The 24,248-nt window shown below is 45.5% G+C and overlaps 1 protein-coding gene across 1 annotated transcript in view; it reads left to right on the top strand.

Annotated features, from left to right (window-relative positions):
* The window catches only part of MAP3K13 (mitogen-activated protein kinase kinase kinase 13), a 1,545,737-nt gene that overhangs the window by 57,193 nt on the left and 1,464,296 nt on the right, over positions 1-24,248 (top strand). The window lies entirely within an intron of this gene.

The following is a 24,248-nucleotide window of genomic DNA, read 5'->3' as shown; positions in this document are numbered from 1 at the left end:
CCCTCTATTTTCATATCTGGTCCTGCATCTTTTCTTCTTTAAAACTGGCTTTTAATTCTTCTTGTCCTTGACATAACTTCCTCTGCTGTTCCATCTAACATTTCCACTAAGACTGTTTTAATCCAGTTCTCCCATCTTTCCTTTGTCTTCATGTATAGTGGGAATCTCCAATGTGTCCTTTGTCCTCCTTTCTGATGACGTTTCAGTTTCACTTCCATGTTCATAGGTTGGTACTAGGCTATCGGCCCTAAGGCCTATGCAAGCCTAGCCATAACAATTCCCTGGAAATTTCTTCCCACAGTATTTACTTCTCTGAGCCCCTGTCTAGCAGGGCAACTGACATGATCCCCAGGGTGAATTTCCTATCTCCCATCCAATCATCAAGGTTCCTTTTGAAGAGGGCCAATGAGGCACTCTGCTTGACATGTATGGGCAGTCTATTCCAGAGTATGGGGAGTCTCTGGGTCAGGAACCTATCCCTCCAGCATGTTTTGTTCATTGTGATGATAAGGTTAAATCCCTGGAGCGTGTGGCTCTGAGGGATTGGGATTTCTTTAAGTGGAGCATGTCCAACAGCTCAGGGTTTGACATAGCCATGTATGTTAAGCAGAGATTGCCTCTGAGTAGACAATATGCAACAGAGTATAGCTGGAGTTTTTTTAGACGGTCGGCATATGGCATCTGCTTTAGGCCTGTGATTCTTTTAGTGAGGTATTTCTGTGGCCTTTCCAGCTGTTGCAGATGTCTTGTGAGGTACATACCAAATGGGGCATTATACTCTATAATGGGTCTAATGAGGGATGAGTACAGTGGGACAATGACCTCTTTTTTTCTGGATGAAAAGCCCTTAGTGATGAGGTGTGCCACATAGAAGGATTTCCTGACTGTTGTGGCGATGTGGGTATCGAAAGTGAGACCACTGTCCACTTGTGTCGCTAAGTCTTTCATCACACTTTCGATGTTTAGTGTCCTGCCACCTATGTGGCAGTTCATGGGTACATGTTTTTTCCAAAGGGGATAACTATACATTTCTTGGCATTAAGCTTGAGCCCATTGCTCTGGCACAGGCATCTGTTTCTGTAAGGCCCTTTTGTAGAATATCCACATCATTTGGGGATTCAATAATGGCTCCCAGTTTGCAGTCATCTGCAGACTTTGTTAGCCAGAGTCCCTTAGTGTTGGCCTGTACTTCAGAGAAGTAGATGCCAAACAAAAGAGTGGTCCCAGGACTTAACACTGAGGTACTCCACTTGTCACTTGTCTGGAGCTGGATTTGGAGTTGGCTACTTTTACAGTCTGGGTTCTGTCAGTAAGCCAGTTGGCAACCCATCGAGTGACGTAGGGATTTATGCCCAGCTTAGTAAGTTTATCTATGATTCCAGAGTGGGGGATGGTGTCGAAGGCCTTGGCGAGGTCCAGATAGGCTGTGTGGACCGCCTTACCCTCGTCCACAGCTCTGGAGACTGATTCGAAGAAGTCAATCAGATTCAGGAGACAAAATCGACCCTTTACAAACCCAAACTGGGTGGGGTCCAGTGTTTGAAGGTTGCCAATGTCTTTGTTTATAAGTTCCATGATAATGCATTCCATGCCCTTGCAGATCAGGCTTGTCAGACTGATGGGACGGTAGTTCCCGGGATCCAAGGCGGATCCTCCCTTGTGGAGCGGGATCACTGTAGCTGTGCGCCACTCAGTGGGCACGAAGCCTGAGGTGAGGCTATGATTAAACATGACACTTAGGTGGGGTGCCAGTTCATTTTGTAGTTCATGTAGTACACAGCCCGGGATGTCATCTGGTCCCATGGATGCTGTATTCTTAGCTTTAGATAGTGCTGTTTCTACCTGTGTGGCTGTGATTATCAGAATTTGGCAATCTTTTGGTTTTGAGATGGGCCCTTTAGGGGGTGAGAGGGGGGTGAAGTTGGCACTAAATCGATCTGCCAGAATATTGGTAATATCCTTGGGATCAGAATATTTAATGCCATTCTGTTGTAGCTCAGAGCAGATCTGAGCATTGCCATATAGATTCTTGACATAACTATAGAATGCTTTGTGGTTGTCTTTGGAATCTTTGGCAATTTTATTTTCGTAACTAGCTTTTGAAGATTTTATGAGGGATCTGAGCTTCTTACTGAAGCTGGTGAGGGAGTGTTTTGCATCCTGGGATTTTCCTCTTTTCTGCAACAGTGTGCGTGGTCTGAAAATATCACAGTGCCTTCCTCACAATTTTCATTTTGTCTAAATTTTCTTTGCTTATCAATGCTTTTTCTATCCTAGATCACCACCCATGCCATGTGCTGTAAAAGTTATAGCCTTGTATTCCTTGTATTCCATGCATCTTCGATATGACTGCTAATCCCAGCAGCTCTTGCAAACTTCTGCTTTTTTGTTTTCAGTCCTTGTTGGCCTTATAGATCGTGTTCCTGTACTTGCTTTTATTTCATGAAACAGTATGTTCCAGTCCCTTACTGTGAATAATAGCCTATCATGAATGTTAATAGTATATTTGAGCATTCTCATTCTCCTTATTTCGTTCAGGTTAGCCTTGGTGGAATGTAGATTGATGCTTTGCTGCCCTTTAGTTTCCTGTCATCCCTGCTGTAAATCCTTCTTAATCCTCTGTTATAAGTTCCACCTCCATTTGCATCATTCTATTCATTAATAGTATCACACTGTTCCTTTCCACACCTGTAAAACTTTATTTTGACACTACCTTATAGCCATTGCAATCTAAGTAGCTGTTCTCTTCCTCATATAGGCGTGTCTCCTGCAGAGCCAGTATCCTTGCCCCTTCCTTTTACCCTTTTACCTTCCATGATGAGATGTGCAAATCTTTTATAGCCTGTCTAATTAAGCTTACCCTCGCTCAGAATCCAGTTTAGTTTATCTTCCTTCCACCGTTTTCCTGTTCCTGGTGTACTCTCCCCTGTCTTTCTGATCATCATTGAGAAATTATTTTTTTCTCCTTTTTTATATTTTCCTCTCACCTTCCAAGGTGGGAGTCACTGTCCCTTGTGCGCAGACAGTCTCTCTTATTCCTCACTCAGGGTGAGTCCAGCCTTTGCTTACTTGAGACAGACTAGCTTCACCACTCCCTCTACTAACATTTCCTATAGTGCGATCACTCTCTTTCTCTCTGTTTCTTGTCTTCAAGTGACCTTCCTTGCCTGTGACTGCTTATGCCCCTCAGACTTCCTTCTCTTTCCTTCAGTGAGCAAGAACATTTCCTTCTGTCTCCATCCCCCCCTTCTGTTTGGTGCTCTGGTTAGTATAATCCTTTCTGCCATCAATGCTAAAAGCATTACACTTGTCTTTTCATCTTTATCTGAAGTATTCTCTTACCTTTCCCATTCTATTCTTCTCTCTGTGTCCTTTACTTTTGCTGCCTTGGAGTCTAACTTCTCTGGTAAGTTTAATTTATCCCGTCCTTCAGACAAAGAAAGTGCAAGTTGTCTGTCTGTGTAAATTGACATCTGTTCCCTTCTGGCTTCATGTACTAGCATCCCATTCCCCACATCTGTGTTTCACCAATTCTCCCCTCCTACTTTGGTATCTTACTCAGGCTCTACCTTCTTTTAAATTAGTACCGGGTTCAAACATAGTGTACAAAATAGAATAAATGTTCCCCGGGATTCATGAAGCAAGGACGGCGTTAGGCTTGTGCCGACCGTGCGGCATAGAGATGGCGCAGTAGCGCCATATGCTTATTAATGAAGGCGCTCTGCTGCCACATCCACGTGCATAGGAAACGTGCGCGAGTGCATGGGGCGTGTCGAAGTGCTGCACAGAGGCGTGGACATGTCAGCTGTTTACGTGCAACCTAAAATGCTGAATATTACAGCTTGCCTCCAATAGTAATCACACCTGTCAGTGTCCGTGGATACTGAAACGTATGCAAAGCATGCAAGACAGTTTTGCGAACACAGAAATAAGAACCAAACACAAATGCACGTAGCTGAATATTGAGTCCCCATCCTTCGAGCAAATGACATTTAAAAGCCCGTGCCCGTATTCTGTTGTAGTGTCGATAGTTATACCAAGTGGAAGCGAAACGCATCGTGTTAGCGCGCCGCCAATAGCTAAGTCTAGCCCAATGATCAGGGTTACCACCTGTCCCACATTGTGAGGGACAGTCCCCCTCTGGGCAGTTGTGTCTATACCAAAACCATTATAAATGTAAAATATCCTGCGACCGTAGGACATAATTATGTCCCATATCTTATGTAATAGTCACACAGAATAGTTATTTCAGTATGTAACATACCTACATGTTACAAGAAATAGAATAAGCAAGTAAACAAAACAGAAGAAGCAGCTAAACTGCTACAACAATAAGCTGACATTTAGGCATAAAACAAAAGTACTATCCGTTGTACTGACCGTGGGTATGTGTTGGCCTGTAAAATCTGATGTGTGTCCCGAATATATCCTGTCCTGGCCATATGAAAAGGTGGCAACCCTACCAATGGTCAGAGCATTCACCCAAAATCTGCCCATTTGCGGTCCAAGGCGTCCTTGTCAGGATGGGCCAAAGATGAGCGGGTATTACCCGGATCTACCTACCATGTCATAAAATATAAGTATTTGCGTGTACCTATGTGCTTGATGTACAGCATGTAGAAGGTGAAAAATGCTAGGGTAGTCCTCACAACCATACAGGTACCAGAGATATATAGTGTATGCAATGTGTTCCCTTGACAATGCCATGGGCCATCAACCAGAGAAGGGATGGATGGAGTGTGTGGAATATGGGTGTGGTGGGGACGGGTAATATAATAATTCGCAAAGGGGAGACTGTGTTGGATGCACAATAGGTGAACTGGAGGTATATGAGGGAGCAGTGGGTGAATCAGAAAGAAACATAAAGAACAAACATACACATCCGCAATACAACCTGACAGTCCATACTGTAGAACACAATCCCACAAACATATGAATATTAAAATGTGCGATACACATGTACAGAAACGTCACCGGCACATACCCACATAATGGTCTTGACTGAACTGAGCCATCCAACTACAACACACCTGGATGCATAATTGAATACTCATCATCCCCTCTACAGCACACAACCCCCCCATTCCTGAACGTCCACCAAATCCAGCCATACTCGGGCTGCTAGCTTGGCAGAGCCATATCTGCACATAGTGACCACTACTCATGTCTAGTAGGCAGTCTCACCCTAGGCAGTGTCAGGATTGCAAACTATATATCCCTTGCATGTAAAACCTATCACGTTTTCGTAAATCCAAAAAGATCGAAGGTTGTTGTCTTGTTCAGTTTTTGGATATCCCTCATGGGATAAGTATCCTGTGTAAACATCAGACTTGGTATCATGACACGATGTCCAGTCCTGTAGACATCTGGACACAAGTTGTATGTGCAGTACTGGTTCACGAGACTGCTCAGCCTCAAGCCGGTCATGCAGAACCTACTACCCGGGATTAAACACCTGACCGTGATGCATGGCTCCACACATGAATTATCGAGAATATATACTTTACACATTCGCATAGTGGCAGTTGGATATAGGGTGAATAAGGCGCTGATGTAAGCAGCATACCTCCTGTCCCACTTTGTGAGGGACAGTCCCTGTTTGGGTAGGTGTGTCCTGACCAAAAATAATACAATGGCAAATGTCCTGTGATTGTTGGAAATAATTATGTACCATATTTCATGTAACAGTTGCCTAAAACTGTTATTTCTGGTTTACTATTAAAATTTCGAATGGCACTCCGTTGACTGTACTATAGTCGAACACGGAAGTTCAAAAATGATAATTGCAAACTCAAAAAAACAATCTAGGAATGGGTTTTAACATGGGTCGAGGTAGGGGAGATGTTTGTAGTTCAGAATAATACTGAACACCTACCTCGACCCATGTTAAAACTGTTCCTAGATTGATTTTTTTAATTCAACATTCGACGTTTTCGAACTTCCGTTGCCGACTATAGCACAGTCGACGGAGTGCCGTTCGAAATTTTAATACTAAACCTTATTTCTTTATGTAAAATATGGAAATCTTACAAGAAACAGAATAAGCAACTAAACTGCTACAAGAATAAGCTCTCATCTAGGAAAATAAGTAAAGTTCTAAACCCTGTACTGACCGTGAGTATGTTTTGGCCTGAAAAATCTGGTGTGTCCCGAATATATCCCATCCTGGCCATATGAAAATGTGGCAACCCTACCAATGGTCAGAGCATTCGCACAATAACTGGCCAGCCTCTTAATCCCCCCTAAAACCAGTGACCTTTGGAGGAAAGATGTTGAATGACACTGAATGAATAATGACAATAATTAGTAATAGATGTCTTTTACTTCAGAAAATAAGTATTAATACATATGCTCTGAATCTGTCAACACGTTTCAAGTTAATAGTACTAATATTGCAAAAGTGTCCGTGATTGTCCCTGACTTGTCCTTGCCTTGTCCCTGTTACTGTTGAAATTAGTCCCTGAGTGGTTGAGAAATCCGTACACATATGTACACCAACCAACTGTCACATTTGTTGCCAGTACTGTTGAATACCTGTAGTCATATATCCTAGCTACCATCCATGCGGAACATACCACAGATGGTGTAGTGGTCAAACCGGTGACTAAGGTGTGTCTGTTTCTGGATCCAAGACATGCAAGGGCCGCTAATTTTATGTGATGGCCAGAATAATGTCCGTCGGATATAGGGAGGTAAAGCCAGCAGGGATGCGCGGCAGATATTCAACAGTATGGGAAATGTAAATAGGTATGTAGGTGTATATGTATGTACAGATATATATATATATATATATATATATATATATATATATATATATATATATATATATATATATATAAAACATGGTCACAGTAAAGCAGTTGTAACGAATGTGAAGGGAAACACCAGTGGAACCCCCCCACCCCATATTATGTAGTGCCGACATAATAATCTTGTCAGAGATGGGCAAACCCCTGCGTCTGTAAACACAGGTAGAATGGTTACATTGGGACTAACTCTGTCCACGTGTTATTTCTGACTTTCAAACGGGTACAGGGCTGTTCCGGTCTCCAGTCAGGCAAGCCTAAACCCGGATGACCACATGAACACGCTGACAGTCAAACATATGTATGTGCCAGGATAATAAGCTTTGGAGTTCTGAATAACCTTGGAGTGAGTAAACATGCAGCATGGGTCCAGAGCAGTAGGGAATAGGGAATGGTGCATGTGTAGTACTGCAGTTTTCCCAGCAGGAGAATGGATGCCTGCTGTGTAAGTGAAGCGTTGAGGCATGTGTTTGGGTAGCTATGAACCATGGGTATACATATAAATGAAGCAGAACACCAGTAGTGTACTTGTTAGAGCATCTGCCTAACGTAAAGGCATTCCCGGTTCAAGTTCGACTGTAGCACATATCATTTTCTTGTGGAATGAATGTCGCTGTGCTGTAAAGCCAACATTTAAACATGTAAAGGTGAATGTGTGTTTTGGATGGGGCAATTAACCGGATTCCTTCAATCAAAGTGGTACTGTCATAATGAATAAGGCACACGTAAGCACAAAGAAGCGGCAGTAAACATATGTAACTCACAGTAAGCATATGCGAGTGCGCCTGCACAGGTGTAAGCAGCTCCCAGCATAGCAAATCTATGTTTATATGTACAGATGTAATTTATATATATATATATATATATATATATACACACACACACACACACATATATATAGATATAGATATATATATATATGTGTGTGTGTGTGTATAGATATATATCCACAGACATGAAATATATATATATATATATATATATATATATATATATAATATATATATATATATATATAAGAAGAATGAACGCCGTAAGACTAAAGCATACACAAGGGTTGTGAAGGGAATCTAGAGCAACTAAGGTATTGTATAGTGCTTGCAGCGTATGTCAGATAAAGCTGCCCAAGAGTGAGCAGAGCACCGCTATTCACACCAGAGGCAGGGTTCTACCAGTTGGCATAACATCGTTGAACTGCTACGTCTACATTACACACAGATGGAATGTAGTTCATGTTGTGACCACCTATACTTGTAAACCACAAATGGACATAATCCATAACACCAGGAAAGGCACGTATGTGCAAATATAAATGGCGGGAGACGCTGTGAATACACAAGATGGTACAAAATGTGTGTAGGGCCCCAAACGCTCTGGAGAGGGCAATGTGTAAAGATGTGCCATGGCTGCGATATCAGGTGGATAATGGCTGTTATGCGTGGAAACTCAACACAGGTGGGGTGGAGGAACAATGGCTATGCGATTATGGATCCAGGAGTGCCAGGGTTGGTTGCGCCGGTTCCAATGGACCACCCCGTGTAGGTCAGCTAGTATGTAATAGGTATATATATATATATGCATACGCACATGCAGACAACAGTATGTTGAAGTACATTCTCTGTAACTCATGCACTCCATTTATTGGCATAAATAATATGAATGTGCACAGACAAACACATACAGTAGCTGGAATAATAGGCTGTGCAGATGAGGAACAGGTCAAATGACACTGTATCACATCCCAATTACCATCGGTAATCCGTACATGAACATATTGCGACATCTGTCCGCTGTATAACGTGCTAAATACCGATTACAAGATAACCGGAGTGAAGTGTCGGTGTCGTAATGACTAAGGCAATAGTATGCTGGTGAAGCATATATAAAACCCAATACGCATGTGTAAGTGCGTATGGCCGGGAAATGTATTGGTCAACGGACACACAGATGTGTATGTATATATACATACAACATATATAGATATATACACATATATAAAAAATATATATTATATATATATATATATATATATAGATATATATATATATATATATATATATATATATATATATATATATATATATATATATATATATGTTACTGTAGATATACACATGTACATACCTAGGTTATGTTACAGCAATTACGGGTAACATATGTTCAGACCAGGCATATGTTAGTGGGAGGTCCAATAAACAAACGTCTACCTCCCACACCTCCCCAGCTAGGCCGGTGAGACATACAGACATGCAATAAAGGTAAATACACCGCTGCTTTCCAGACCACCGGCAGGAAACTACCAGTGGGAGAGATCTGCAAGGTCTACACTTTAAACATGGATCACGGGGTCCCTTGCGGGACACCAAAAATTTGCCTTGTAGGCGAACCAGTAATGATTGAGGCGACCAGGATGTAGCTGTACACGGAACAGTAGGTTGTGCAAGTCTGATAACACATGGGTTGACAAAACATACGACACGTGTCCCGACACGGGGAGAGTGGGCAATGTGTAGGGGTGTGTTCATACCCCAGCAGCACTCACAGTAAGGATGAGTGCTGTAGAGGGGTGTCAGGTAGGGGAATTATGGGTATGCAATAATGGGCCTAAGTGTGCAGGTGTTGGTTGGCAGAGATGTATTAGGCCCGCCCCGTGGAAGTAATTAATATTCCTATGTGGGCATAGCAAACGCCCATACCTCCCAAACCGTAAGAGCACATCTACTGGATAGTCCGTAAACCATTGGGGGAACACGTAGGGACTATATCAGTGAACTGTACCCGATTATCATGGACGTCCATGATTACCAATCAGAATCTAACACAGTCCTAACTAAACCCTTCCAGAACTAGTGATATTAGGTGGACAGGTGGCGGAATACACGTAATGACTAATGACAACATGTATGAGTCATAAACAGCATGTACCTCGACAAATGTGTATGAATACACATGCTCTGGGACTGTCAGTGTGTCAGGTGTGAGGTCTGCTAGTGACAGAAAGCGCATATTCCGACGACTACCTTAGGTAGATGATAGCATAATAGGTTGGGGTTAGCACCTGTTCACCTTTGCGAGGGACACTCCCCTTTGGGCAGTTGTGTCCTGCAAAATAAATGTTATTATGGCACATGGCCTGTGATTTAGGGCAAAGAATCCATATATTGTCTGTAGTGGTTGCATAAAACGATTATGTTGTATCTGAAACACCTAGATCTTATAGGAAACAGTATTAGCAACCATAATACTACAAGAATAACCTTTACTTATGCAAACCGGTGAAGTAGTCTATTTTCTACTGGCTGTGGGTATGTGTTGCCTTGCCAAATCTGACATCTCTACATATAGGTCCTATAGGGCTGCCACCTTTCCAAATGGCCAAAGTGGGACCTGCTCCGTAGAAATGTCAGACGTACCAGGTGAGAACATACCTACAGCCGTGCATAGTACAGAACTATACGTATTAGCACAAATAAAAGCTTAGTCTAGCAGGAGTCAAGTTGCTTATGCTACTTCACATAACATATAGAAGTGTCATGTATACAATAACTGTTACATGCAACTGTTAGAGAAACGTAGAATATAATATTGTCCTGTAATCAGGACGTTTGCTATGTCTAGATTATTTTAGCATGACACATACATATAAGGAGGGACTGTCCCACTCAAAGTGGGGCAGGTGTTAATCCTAAAGTCTCACCTCGGCCAATTTAAAAGGTGGCAAACCTACAATAGGTATGCGTTAGCATGACCCGGCAGACGGATGTGGTTCCCAAAACACATTTACTTGTCTGCATTGCAGAGTATCGGTTCTCATGTATCAGCCAGATGGGAGCAGATTGCATGAGGAACACGCATATAATATGATTAACTCACTGGACAGGCCACCGATTCCGTACAGTTGAATGCCATGCCGTTGCCTAATGGTCAGCCATACCCGATACTGTAGTCATGTAGTCCGATGTAATAGGCATCACAAGGGATCGCGCCCACCCAGCGTGAGTGACAAATGCAAGCACCAATGTCGGTGCATGAGCAAGTGAGGGAGCGAGCGGGTGTAAGCGTGTTTGGCTACCAGTATGCGAGTATTGCACTGTTAAAGAAATGTGGAGTCTAAACAAGTGCAAGAAGCTGTAACCAGAGGTCAGCAGTGCTTAACATCGTGCAAACCCATGCACAACCGCTCCCAACTGCTGCAATGTGCCTTACTCACTCCGTATTCAATGGCCTTGTTCTGGCCGCAAACAAATAACCGTCCTTTGCAAGTGTTGGTAGCAACACCCTGCGCACACAGCTAATGTGAATTACCAGTACATCATGGCAAATATCCAGACACTAGACAGTACCACACACATACCATACAGCACAGTCATCCAACAGTATAGCAATGTACCGGCAGATATGTCCAGACCACTGGTGTTTGCAGACCTGGCCGTCTTGTGTTTATGTGTGTGAGCATGCACAGTATGACTGTTCCGCATGTTGTCGACTGACATTGCCGTCATACCTTCATGTCTTTGAGCATGCCCAGTATGGTCAACTGTATCGCATGTGTTACATGTCCAGGTAGTCAGTACTGTGGTGCTGACCTCTGCGTTGTACACTGACAGGTGGCTTGCTGTGTTTGCAGGGTATCCATCGGTCATGTGGCATTGATTATTGCTACATTTCTGCACAGCGTGGGGGACATCCGACTGTATCCACATTCCTACACAGCAGCTTGGGGGGGGGGTGCGCACCTGACTGTTACATGTGTATGTTGGAAGGGGGCACAGCTGACACTTGTACACTTTTGCTACTACTGTACTGGTATGTCAGGTACTCCATTTCACTGTGTAGACCTACCTGTTGTGCTGGCTAGAGGCATACCAGTGTACTCCAGATCTTAGCTTTAATTACCAACATATTAGTTTCAGACGTCCTAGGCTTCACAACCTACATCCAACTGCCTGGCCTGCTGTAGTCTGTCTGTGTGTGTCTGTGGCGGGGGGGGGTCATCCATTGGGTATATTCAGAGGCCATAGTACAGCATTTGTCTGTGTTGGTCTACACCTGTCCAGCTGGTTGAGACTTGTGTAGGCTGTATGGACACACATGATGCTCAGCCCATTACCCGTAGTGGGTTAGGACACCCTGTGTACTAATGGCTACTATGGTGACCCCGGTATGTGCTACAGATGTCATGGTGCCACTATGGATGTCTACTGTCCGCTGCCTTAACATTCGGCCACCAAATTCCCTTGCATGCTCACATCCATACCATAGCTACAGGTAACAACACATTCTAATACAACTGCCAATTGATAGGTTGATTGACTTACCTTAAGGGTGTGCCAGACCAGAGGATGGTGCTGGAGGGCTGCCTATGTCGGATGCACACAGTGCACTTCCTATACATGGCTGAGCACAGGTAGTGTCATGTTTGGCATCCCTTTTACTGCCTGTGCGAGTCAGAGAGGGTGACATTCCCTGGGTACCTACTGTGTAAGTGCATGTGGTGTGTGTTGCCTCTTTGCCAAGGCCAGGTCATACTGGGTGCGCCTCCTTCCGCCTACTGGGTCCAGCTCAGGTAGTTCCTCCTCCGAGTCACTTTGTGCCTGTACAGGCCTTGGCATTTGTGGGGGGCTGTGTGGCCCTGCCCCATGCTGTTCCTGTTGCAGCTGTTTCCGCAGGATCATATTGTGTAGCATAACACATACCATAACAATTTGGGTGCATGTAGCTGGTGAATACTGCAAGGCTCCACCGGATGTGTCCAGACACCGGAACCGTGACCTGAGCGTCCCAAACACATGCTCAGTTGTATATCTTGCCTGTGCATGTGCCTCATTATGGCGTAGTTGTTCAGGTGTGTGTGCATTTCTGATGGGTGTCATCAGCCACGGCTCCAGTGGGTACCCAGCATCCCCCACTAGGTGACCGTAGGGGATGTCCATATTGGCAAAGCTGTGGTACAGCTGCGTCAGATGCCATATATCGGAATCGTAATAGCTTCCAGGGTAGCCAGCACACACATTCAGTATAATGTCCTGGGCATCGCATACGACCTGGCAGTTGATGGAGGGGATGCCCCTGTGGTTAATGTAGGCCCTACCCCACTCACCAGGTGGTGCTTTGATGCGTACATGCGTGCATACTATAGCACCCACTACCTCAGGGTAGTCTGCCATTTGGTGGAAGGGACGCATATTGCTGGTCAACACCTCAAGTTTGTTGAGGAAATGTACGTGGTCACTGACATGTGGTGACATGGCATCCAGGAACTGGTGGAATACTCTGGATGCAGATGCCTGTGAGATCCCTATGATATCCCCAGCTGTGCTTTGGGAGGTACCTGTGGCTAGTATACCTAGGCCTACACATACCTTGGTATACACTGGGATGGGTTTCCCTCGGCCTGTTCGATGTGTCAGGTGTGGCCGGCACTGCTCAACAATCTGCTGTAGGAGGTCTCTGTGCACCTCATAGCGTTACACTATCTCCAGCTCATGTAGACCCTGGTAGGTTACCCTAGGTCTATACAGTCTTCTCTGTCTCCTCACTGAGGGTTGTTCGGCAGCATTCCCATCCTCACCACCCTCAGCCTCCTGCACATGTTGGTCTATGTTGCCTGCTGCAGCCCTTCTCATTTCGTTGGATTGTTTTGTAAAATTTCCCCGCATGTATACACCGGTGGTGCAGAGTGTGGAAAAACCCGAGGGTGTGGTGCTTGCTCACTTTATCGTAGTGTTTTGGGCCGGGCTGGGCCTGTAATCTGCTGATTGTGATAATTATCACCTGTTTGCCCATATTGTTCACCTTGACTGCTCTCCTACTGCTGTTGTCCCTCCCAATTGCACTAGGCAGGTATAGACACACCCCTAGTTTAGGCGTGCTAAGGCAGGAGCAACCCCGAGACACAGTACGTACAGTATGCCTGACACACCCCCCCCATGCTTTCACCTATATTCGAGTCCTGCACCCGACTATCTATACACATACACTCTTGGGATCTGCATCACACTGGGGATAAATGGGATTCACTATTTTCCACCTCGTTTGCATAGTATTGTCTTCTAATGCATAGTTACATGACCCATACTGAGCCTCCACAAAAATAACCACTGCTTACTGTCATGCAGATCTGCACACAACTGGTTAAAAGCGCCTTACTATCACCGTATTCCATGTCCCTTGTTCTTCCCAGCAACAAAACAACCGGTCTCTGCACAGCTCGAACCCGGGACCCTGCATACCACAGATGATGTGCTTTACCACTAAGCCATGGCAGATATGCATACATCGGAGGTTATCATGTACAGATCATCCAGCACAGGCATTCAACAGTATAGGACATGTATTCCATCATGTAGATTTATGTGTGCTAATGTCTATGTGTATATATATATATATATATATATATATATAGATATAGATATATACACACATATACATATACACACACATACGTAGATATAGAATAGATATCTCAACAGCGGACCACGTGACACCAAAGCATTAGACAAGAATGAAAAGGAAACCACATGCGCCTCCTGCATTATGTACTGGTGTTAATATCAAGACAAGTGTGTTTCTGTGTGTCACATGGGTTCAGACTGTATTAAGGGTAAGATTAGGGCTGCTGACATTACTCACCAGACCTACTGCCAAATGTATGTGTATGTCTTGCCAACCCAGTCTCTTTGCTGATTTTGACATTTATGGACACTATATAGGAAAACAACAAAACACACTCCTCAACACATCCTGGAACTAGCCACTCACAGATACCAACACATAGGATATGACTGCCAAACACACACACCTGTCATTTCTTGGAATAGAGCACCTACCTGTCTATTCTATCACACTACAGCATTATGCAGTTACAGAACGCGCTACTGAGATTACTTGGACACAACACTCCCACAGGTGTAGTTGTAGGTGGGTGACATAATCAGCAATGGAAAAGTCGGCGATAAGGATTGTATGGAGTGTGAGCAGTCTAAAAGCATTATTCTGTCCCCAGGCAAAGGAAGACACATGCACACAGTTGGCATGGTTGGGATTAGAACACAGACCTAACTACCTTATCACACTACAGCATTACACAGTTACAGAACGCGCTACTGAGATTACTGGGACACAGCACTCTCAGAGGTGTACTTCTAGGTGGGTGACATCATCAGCAATGGAAAAGGCGGTGATAGGGATTGTATGGAGTGTGAGCAGTCTAAAAGCATATTTCTGTCCCCATCCAGATGGAGACACACACACACACAGTTGGCATGGCTGGCGTTAGAACACAGACCTAACTACCTTATGACACTATAGCATTACGCAGTTACAGAACGCGCTGCTGAGATTACTGGGACACAGCACTCCCAGATGTGTACTTCTAGGTGGGTGACATCATCAGCAATGGAAAAGACAGCAATAGGGATTGTATGGAGTGTAAGCAGTCTAAAAGCATATTTCTGTCCCCAGGCAGACGGAGACAATCACACGCCAGTGGTGTGATCAGGACAACTGCCTATCTGTGGACCACTATTACAATACTATATAGATACAAGCCGCGCCACAGACACTACACCTTTCAAGATTGTCAATATGACCTTCTAGGAATGCGGACATCGACATGGATGCTGGCAGTTACAATGTACATACCTGTCCTGAAGTGGGGTATGGCCATCTATTGACTGGACGACTACTATCGCTATACAGGGTTACAATGGCCATGCCCATACACATAGAGGCACATAACCGACACAAGGTGTCACTGGGCATGCTCACACAGTAGCACACAGCCGTTTGGAATGCACTATGTGTCCATCTACACAACATTATACTGGCATGCTCACACACTTAGTAGCACAGGGCTGTTTTGATTGCATGAAAACACCAAAAGGAACAAAACATCAATTCTTCAAAATACACCATGAAATAAGTAGTCAGAGAGTGGAGCGAAGAGAAGCAACTTTAATCCATATATCCTGTCCTGGTACCTCGGCAATTCGCCTTCAATGGAACAAATTTACAGGCTTACACATTCTCTTTTTATATATTCATCAATTAAGATAATTAATCAATCAACTCATCATCATCATGCATGCACTCTGATTCTAAACACAGAAGGGTACAGTGGCCATGCTGTTACAGTTAGACGTGAACAACACATTGTAATGGACACTGGTGTTGATAGTAGTCATTGTTAGCAGGAGCACTGCACTACATATATCTGACACCGGTCTTCTACACAACGTCTGCTGATGTCCGTCACCTTAGATATACCAGTCTAAACCTGGCACACTAATACCACCAGTGGTGATGTCCTGCCAGGAGTGGTTACTTCGCCCATATAGTGCCATTCATAGACGAATGTCCTGAGACCAGGTTAACATCCTGACACCTAGAGGACCACTGCATTGTATGTGTATGCTAAACAGTGCTAGATGTGTAGCGTTCGTAATCACAGCTGCCCAATGTAGATCCAACAATGGGGAATACTGACATCTGTGCAGTGAGGAACACCTGGCTGAAGGCTCAGTTGTGCACAATAGCACTACCACCGTATGCCTCGGATACAGACATGTGGACCATAACACCGTTACGGACAGCTCCAGGTGGTGGTGTCCCCATGTACATGAAGGCCACTCACATGTACTGACCAGTACACCCTCAAAAGGCATCACAGATGTGTCAGGTGCAGATCACAGTGTCAAAAGCCGCATTCTAGGATGTAACCCTCAGACATCACCATGTCCTTGGACCAGCAGCACACATCCATACATGTGGTAGAACATATATTAGTACAACACCATGTGACCCATGACCAGTGGACTGTACCTAGCTCTACATCAACTGTGCAGACTACCTATGTACTGACACAGTTGCATCATGTCTTATGCAGTGCAGTGATACCACTGTTCGTAACCAGGTCGGCTGTACACATAACAGGGACCCTGGGTCATATACAGCAGTAACAGATGACTGTTGCTGTATACCAGTAAACACCCTCATGTTTGGATATGACATACATGTACCTGCCGTGGATATGTACATGCCACATACACACACAACACATATGTACATAGCATAGCTGTTGCTGTCCTTCATGCCGACAGGTGGCTACAGCAATTACACACATGCACATGGAAGGTAGGTCCATGGCTGTTGAATGCTAACAGTACATAAGGTGCGATATCAATGTTGACTGAGTTAACATTCCCTCTGTACTGGTTACCCATGACAACTATCATATCATACAACAATCCATGTGTCATGTATGCCATCACACATGTCCACCAATTGCAATGCCTACAAATATGGCTAAATGACAGGAATGTAGGACCTACAAACATGTACATGTAGTGGTGTGCATTCAGCTACCATGCGTGTGCAGTAGCTGATGTTTGCAGGTGACGTGTGTCTTACTACAACATGCAGTTGCAATGCAGCCCCATCATTGCCAACTGTATATGGTGATATACTGACAGTACGGTAAGATGTACATCAGGTATGGACGGATGTGTGGACATAACTAAGTGGTGGGCCATCTTTGCAGATGGATGTTTGTTGAAGACAACTCACAGGTGTGTCAAAAGCCATCCTACCATAACATGTGCAAACACTAAGCTATGATGTTAAGTTGTCAATCTTGCCTTCATTCTTGCTTGATGGGTTCGGAGCCGATCCTCGGCTCCGACTGGCACTGCTAAGCTCGAGAGTCACTTTTACCAGCTCGAGGCAGCCCCATATCCCATGATGCAAGGCGGTAAGTATCCAGATCTCGTTTGCCGCTTCGCTGATGAGGTCCTCCTTTTACCAGCTCCTGGTAAGTGAATTATTACTTTACTATTTTAGCCCCTTTTTACAAAAAACCTTAAATTATTAGTTTTAACTTAGTTTTAATTCCTTTCTGACAGAAAATTTCCCTGTCTCCTCAAAACCTTTAGTCAGACTAAAACCCATCCCATCCCCCCCCCGTTAGGGTGTGTGTGTGTGTCTGTTAGTGATACCTTTTGGTATATTTAATTTAATTTCTTGGACTGGTGTGTGTGTGTGTGTTTTACACCATGTCTAAAGAAAGGGTCTCAGGCTTTAAGAAGTGTGACTCGTGCTGTCAGAAGATGTCTCTGACAGACGGTCACACTTCTGCCTGTACTGTCTGGGGCCTCTTCACCTGCAGGACTCCTGTGCTATATGTCATTCTTTTAGCCAGAGAGTCCTGCAGGAAAGAAGAAATAAATTGATTTTGAGGGGCCTTCTCAAGCCGGAGGGCTCTCCGGCTAAGTCGGCCCCATCTAAGACTTCTGTCTTCCAAGGCCCAGGCTTCTGTGTCCAAGCCTGTGGCCTCAGCTCCGACTCATTCAGAGTGAGATCTCGGCTGGAGCCGATTCTGTTACCTAAACCTTCGCACCGATGGCTATCGGTGCCGACTCTGGTTCGACCACCCGGTGTCGGCTCGATCGGTTCCGACCACCATGTGGCCAGGCATCGGTGTCGGCTCCGATCGGCTCCGACACCCATTTATGGCGTATCGGCTCCGGCTGGAGCCGATACATCGAAGCTACCTGTCGGTGCCGATAAGTTGTTGGCTCCGACAGTTTCAGTAGTTTCATCGGCTCCGATGGTTCCTTCGAGGAAGAGGTCTAGGTCCCTTTCTTGGAGCCGATACTTTGCTCGGCCGCCTCTCCTTCGAGCGGAGCCATCGAGCCGATCTTCAAGGTCATCCAGGCTTTCTGACCATGATTTGGAGAGAGTGGTCAGTAGACTACTAAAGTCACAGGCACTGGCCCAAATGCTACATAGTCCGTCTCAGCAGACGACTATTAGTCCACACCCCATTGCAGTTCCTCCTTCGACTCTACCCCAGAGTTTGGAGTTGGAGTCTTGAATAGTTTCTGCTACGGCTGAGGGACAGATACCCCTTCTGCTCCTTCAGCCTCTACTCTTATCTCCTCTTGAGACCTTCCTTAGAGGGATTGGTGGCGGGCTTCCTGGTCTCCTCCGAGGGTGAGTGGCATCGGACCCTTGTCCGACCCCGCTCTTCCCCTTGGAGCCTCGGCCTTGGTGAGCTCGGCTCCGACATCTGCCTCGGAGCCTTCTTTTTCGGTGGGTCATGGAGTTCCTAGCTCTTCGGAGCGGGTTCTCTCGGACCTCCCCAGGAGGAGCCGAGGTGATGAAGAGTGTGCTGGCCTCTGGACTCAGCCAGCAGTCTGTTCCCTTAGCTCCTCCCTCTATAGTGCCTGTTGACATCTCTGCCACTTCTCTTGCTCCCGGACCCAGAGATCCTCCGCCTCAGGTTTCCCCACTGGGAATATCCCCCTCTTCTGAGGATTCTCCTGATTTGTCGGGTGATCCTCCAGGAAGAGGACTTGTAAGAGGAAACACGACTCCCGAGTCTATCACTTGATACTGACTTAGATGAGTCAGAGGGATCCCCAAGATCCCCTCTGAGGATGTCTCCTTCTCAGACATCCTAGAACTCCTTAGACAGAGGGGAAACTGGCCCACCAACAATCCCTCTGAGGATGAGTCAGTATACCTGGAGGCGTTTGGATCTCGGCCCTCCACCTCCTGGGTGTCTCCGCCTTCGACCCCTTATGTAGGTTATTGCTCGAAGGCGTGGACTGCTCCTGACTCTGTAGAGCCTGTCCCTAGGAGGCCTTCTAAATTTATTACTGCCCGTGGACAAGCAATTCCTTACAAAAGGTGTCCCCGCTGATGCCATGGTGGTGGCGGCTGCCACCAAGAAGGAACTTGCAGATCCTTCTGTACTTGTCCATCCTCCTAATAAGGACTCTAGGACCATGGATAGATATGGTAAGCGGATGTTTTCTTCAGCGACCTTTGCTATGCGTTCGCTGAACTATCTTTGTCACTTCACCAGACTCCAAAGGGATATCCTTAAGGAGCTAGGAGAAGTTGTGCAGGATCCTACAGCTGCGGGGGCTCAGGAAAAAATTGCTTCGCAGCTAGGAACCCTTAACTCCATTGCAAACTCCTCCATGCGGCTTATATCATATGCTGCTGATGGAGCAGTAGGGCGCAGGTACAGGTGTGGCTCTTAGACGCCAAGCCTGGATGCGACTATGTAATTTTGCAGATCCCTTTAAGGTCCTTCACAAACTCTCCCTTTGATGGGTCAGCTTTGTTTGGCCCTCAAGTGAAGGAAACATTGACCAGGTGTGAGCAGGACGGCAAAACTCTTTCTGCCGTAGGAGTCCGTTTTTCCACCCCTTCTAGACCTTATCCCAAAGGACAGAAGGGTGGCAAAATGTGGTTCCGCAAATCCCAAGGAGTCACGCCGGATTCACGTGGTCAGTTTACCCCTAGAGGCAGAGGGGGTAACAACAACAGACGCCGCTCTAGAGGCAGAGGGGTCCACAAAACCAGGGAAACAGAGAGTCTCTCTCTGACAAGCCCTTTCAGCATCCCTGAGATGTTGCCCGGCTGTCCCTCCTTGGAGGCAGTCGGGGGAAGACTATCACTGTACCCAGAAGCCTGGCGTTCTCTCACTCAAGACAGGCGGGTACAGTCGATCATATCCGAGGGTTACATAATTCCTTTCGAGGAAAGTCCTTTCTATCCCTCAAATTCCCTCCCAGACGTACCAGCCGGTCTAAGGGAAATTGCAGAGTTGGAAGTCTCAAAACTACTGCAAAAAAGAGCCATTCAGCCAGTTACAACAGACCATTTAGAGCCCGGAATCTACTCAAGGTTCTTTTTGGTCCCCAAAAAGACGGAGACTGGAGACCAATATTGGATCTCAGCAGACTCAACAAGTCTGTGAGGAAGACAAGATTCGAATGGTCACTCTTCAGTCGATTCTACCCTTCTTGCAGAAGGACAACTGGATGTGCTCAATAGATCTTCAGGATGCGTACTATCACATAAAATTCACAGACGCCCAGGAGATTTCTCCGCTTCGGCTGGGGTCCAGTCATTTCCAGTTCAGAGCCCTGCCCTTTGGTCTCACCACAGCCCCAGGGTGTTCACCAAATGCATGGCAGTGGTCACGGCTCACCTGAGACGTCAAGGATTCCAGGTGTTTCCATATCTCGACGACTGGCTCCTGTCAGCCACCACCAGGCATCAGCTTGTTCAAGCCAGGGATTACACAATAAATCTTTGTTCTCATTTGGGCATCTCGATCAACTTGAAAAGTCATCCTTATTGCCCTGCCAGTCTATTACTTTCATAGGCAAACTTAAACACTGTTCGGATGTCAGCTACCCTTACAGACCAAAGAGTTTCAGACATTCAAAGTCATGTCAGGATCATTCTAGCCAACAAGAAGGTACAGGCCAGAGTGGTTCTAAAAGTATTAGGTCTCATGGCTGCGGCCATTACTCTTCTTCCCCTGGCTCACTTCTACATGCGCCTTCTTCAGTGGATGTTGTTCACTCAGTGGTCTTACCAACAACTTCCAATGCGTCACCACATTCTGGTGACACAGATTTGCAAAAATCATCTTGCTTGGTGGATCACTTCTCCCCAGATTCACCAAGGCAGACACTTTGTACCCCCATCCCGGTAGCCACTGTCACCACGGATGCCTCCCTGATCGGGTGGGGGCATTATCAGGACAGGATGGTTCATGGGGCGTGGCAACCGCTCGAGTACCACCTGCACATAAATGTCCTAGAGATGAGAGCAGTGCTTTTAACGTTGCAAGCCCTCAACGACTCTCTTCCTGTAGGGACAATTGCAGTCCACACAGACAACATGTCTGTAGTTTGGTATATCAACAAACAGGGCGGAACCAAGTCCTACCCCTTGTGTCGAGCGCTCAGACTGTGGCAATGGGCGATCTCCTCTCATCGGTTTCTGGTAGCAACGCACATCCCTGGGAAAACCAACATTTTAGCGGACAGATTGAGCAGAGCTATTCTCATGCCTCACGAGTGGTCTCTCAAGCAATCTATAGTGGAGGAGATTTTTCTGGAATGGGGTCGCCCATGTTGCGATCTTTGTGCTACTCCCCAAAACAGCAAATGCCCAGACTTCTTCTCTCTCTTCCCTCTGTCAGGCCATCCCCGAGACGCTCTGACCCAGGATTGGCCCCAGGGACTTCTTTATGCTTTTCCTCCTTTTCCTCTAATCCCTCAGGTTATCCAGAAAGCTACCGTTTTGAGAGCCAAAATGATTCTCATTGCTCCTTATTGGCCTCGACAAATTTGGTTTCCGTTCCTCCATCGTCACCTTTTGGTGCAGCCATGGCATCTGGACCCAGTGCCAGATCTTCTGGTTCACCAATCCGGTCAGCTGCACCGGTCTATCCCTTCTCTCAACCTCTCAGCATGGTTGCTCCACTTCCTTCCTTAGCCATGCTTCCTTTGATCTCTAACCCTGTTAGAGACATCATAGTAGCTTCTTTAAAATCCTCTACCAGGAGGATTTATACAAGCAAATGGAAACGTTTCTCTTATTGGGCTAAAGCCAAGAATATCGATCCCTTCACTGCCCCAGTTCAGGCAGTTTTGGACTTCTTAGCGGAGATTTTCATGCAGGCTCCTCTTCTTCCACAGTTAGAGTTCAACTGGCTGCTATCTCGAACTTTCATGTCGGGATAGCAGATCACAATATCATGTCCCATAGGCTTTGTAAAGCCTTCTTGAAAGGAATTTTCCTGCTAAAGCCTCCAATCAGGAATCCTCCTCCTCAATGGGATCTAAATTTAGTGCTGACATCCTTGATTCTTCCCCCCTTCGAGCCAGCTGTTTCTTGCTCCCTAAAATTTCTTTCTTGGAAAACATTATTCCTAGTAGCTATTACATCGGCCAGGAGGGTGTCTGAACTTCATGCTCTTTCGGTTCGACCCCCCTATTTGGTCTTTCACAAGGACAGAGTATCATTGAGAACTAATCCGACCTTTTTGCCTAAGGTCGCCTCAAAGGCTAATTTGAATCAATCCATTGATCTCCCTGTATTTTTTCCAAACTATTCAAACAGATCGCAACAAAATTACATTATCTTGATGTCCACCGCCAACTCAGATATTATTTGGACAGAACTAAACAATTTAGGAAATCCGATCAACTCTTTGTTTCCTATGCGGATAACAGGAAAGGCCTTCCTGTCTCTAAAGTGACTTTATCTAGATGGCTTTCTTCTGTCATCTCTGAAATTTATCTGCTCATGGGAAAACAGCTGTGCTCAAAACCTAAAGCACATTCAACTAGGAGCTTAGCTACTTCTACAGCCTTTCAAGCTAGACTTCCTTTAGACACTATTTGTGCAGCGCCACTTGGGCCACTCCTCATACTTTTGTTTCCCATTACAAATTGGACTTGGCCTCCAGGGACAGAGCCAGTTTTGGCTCTACAGTCCTCAAGAGTCTGTTCCGTTGAGCCACCCAGGATAGAGGTGCTAGGGGCGGTCCCATCAAGCAAGAATGAAGGCGAGATTGACAGCTTAACATTAAGTTATGTACCTACCATAACGTTCCATGTTAGTTGTCTTCTCTCGCCTTCTTTCTGCGACCTCCCTCCTTCCCCAGGCCTGGACAGACCTTTCTACAAGAGATTGTTATGCTGAAGACCATTCAGAACTGGTCCTTCTTTCATCCTGTAGGCTTTCTTTCTTCCTTTGGGAAGTATTTATGCTTGGTGCTATTGCCCTTTGTCATCAAACGAGATCTGGGTACTTACCGCCTTGCATCATGGGATATGGGGCTGCCTCGAGCTGGTAAAAGTGACTCTCGAGCTTAGCAAGTGCCGAGTTGGAGCCGAGGATCGGCTCCGAACCCATCAAGCAAGAAAGAAGGCGAGAGAAGACAACTAACATGGAACGTTATGGTAGGTACATAACTTCTTATTTCTTTTAATTGAAGGGGAAGACATACAACCTACACAGCGGTCATGGTGTCACTGACTGTAAATCACTTGACACCTGTAACAATTAAGACCTTCCGTGTGCATATATCAGCACAATTCCTAAAGGTATCGTCAGTATACATTGTAATGCGGGTAATACTGCTGCATGTCTGTCATATGTATCATAAGATAGCAGGTGTTTGATTCACAGTACTGCCATGTGCGTTTGCTTGTGTGTCCATATATGCCAAGTATGGTGGGGAATACATCCCAATTGTTACTCACACTCCTGTACACTGTTGTAGAGATCTGTACATACTGCAGTGTAGAAAGCAAGACATAGGCAGGGGTGGGGTGTGTATCACACACATGTGAGCTATCTGTATGTGCATGGCATAGATGCATTCAGTTGTGGACTCCACAGTTTGTTTATGTCTGTATGTATGGCTGTCTGGTCCATGGAGTGAGGATGTATGTTACCATAGTGAAAAGATAGGACCCCTAACCCCTCCAGGTGATGCAGTCTACTACCCTGTTGATGCTGTCGATCTTAGGCATTACTGACTACCTGTACATGTGTACTCTCTGTGTCGTGTCATGTGGGTACACAGTACTGTAATGGTGATTACCACATAGGCAGGGGTCC

Source organism: Protopterus annectens, chromosome 6.part1 (assembly GCF_019279795.1).
Source record: "Protopterus annectens isolate FY-2018-M chromosome 6.part1, PAN1.0, whole genome shotgun sequence".
NCBI lineage: Eukaryota > Metazoa > Chordata > Ceratodontiformes > Protopteridae > Protopterus > Protopterus annectens.
The sequence above is the reverse complement of the archived record's forward strand: the minus strand, read 5'-3'. Positions and strand labels throughout refer to the sequence as shown.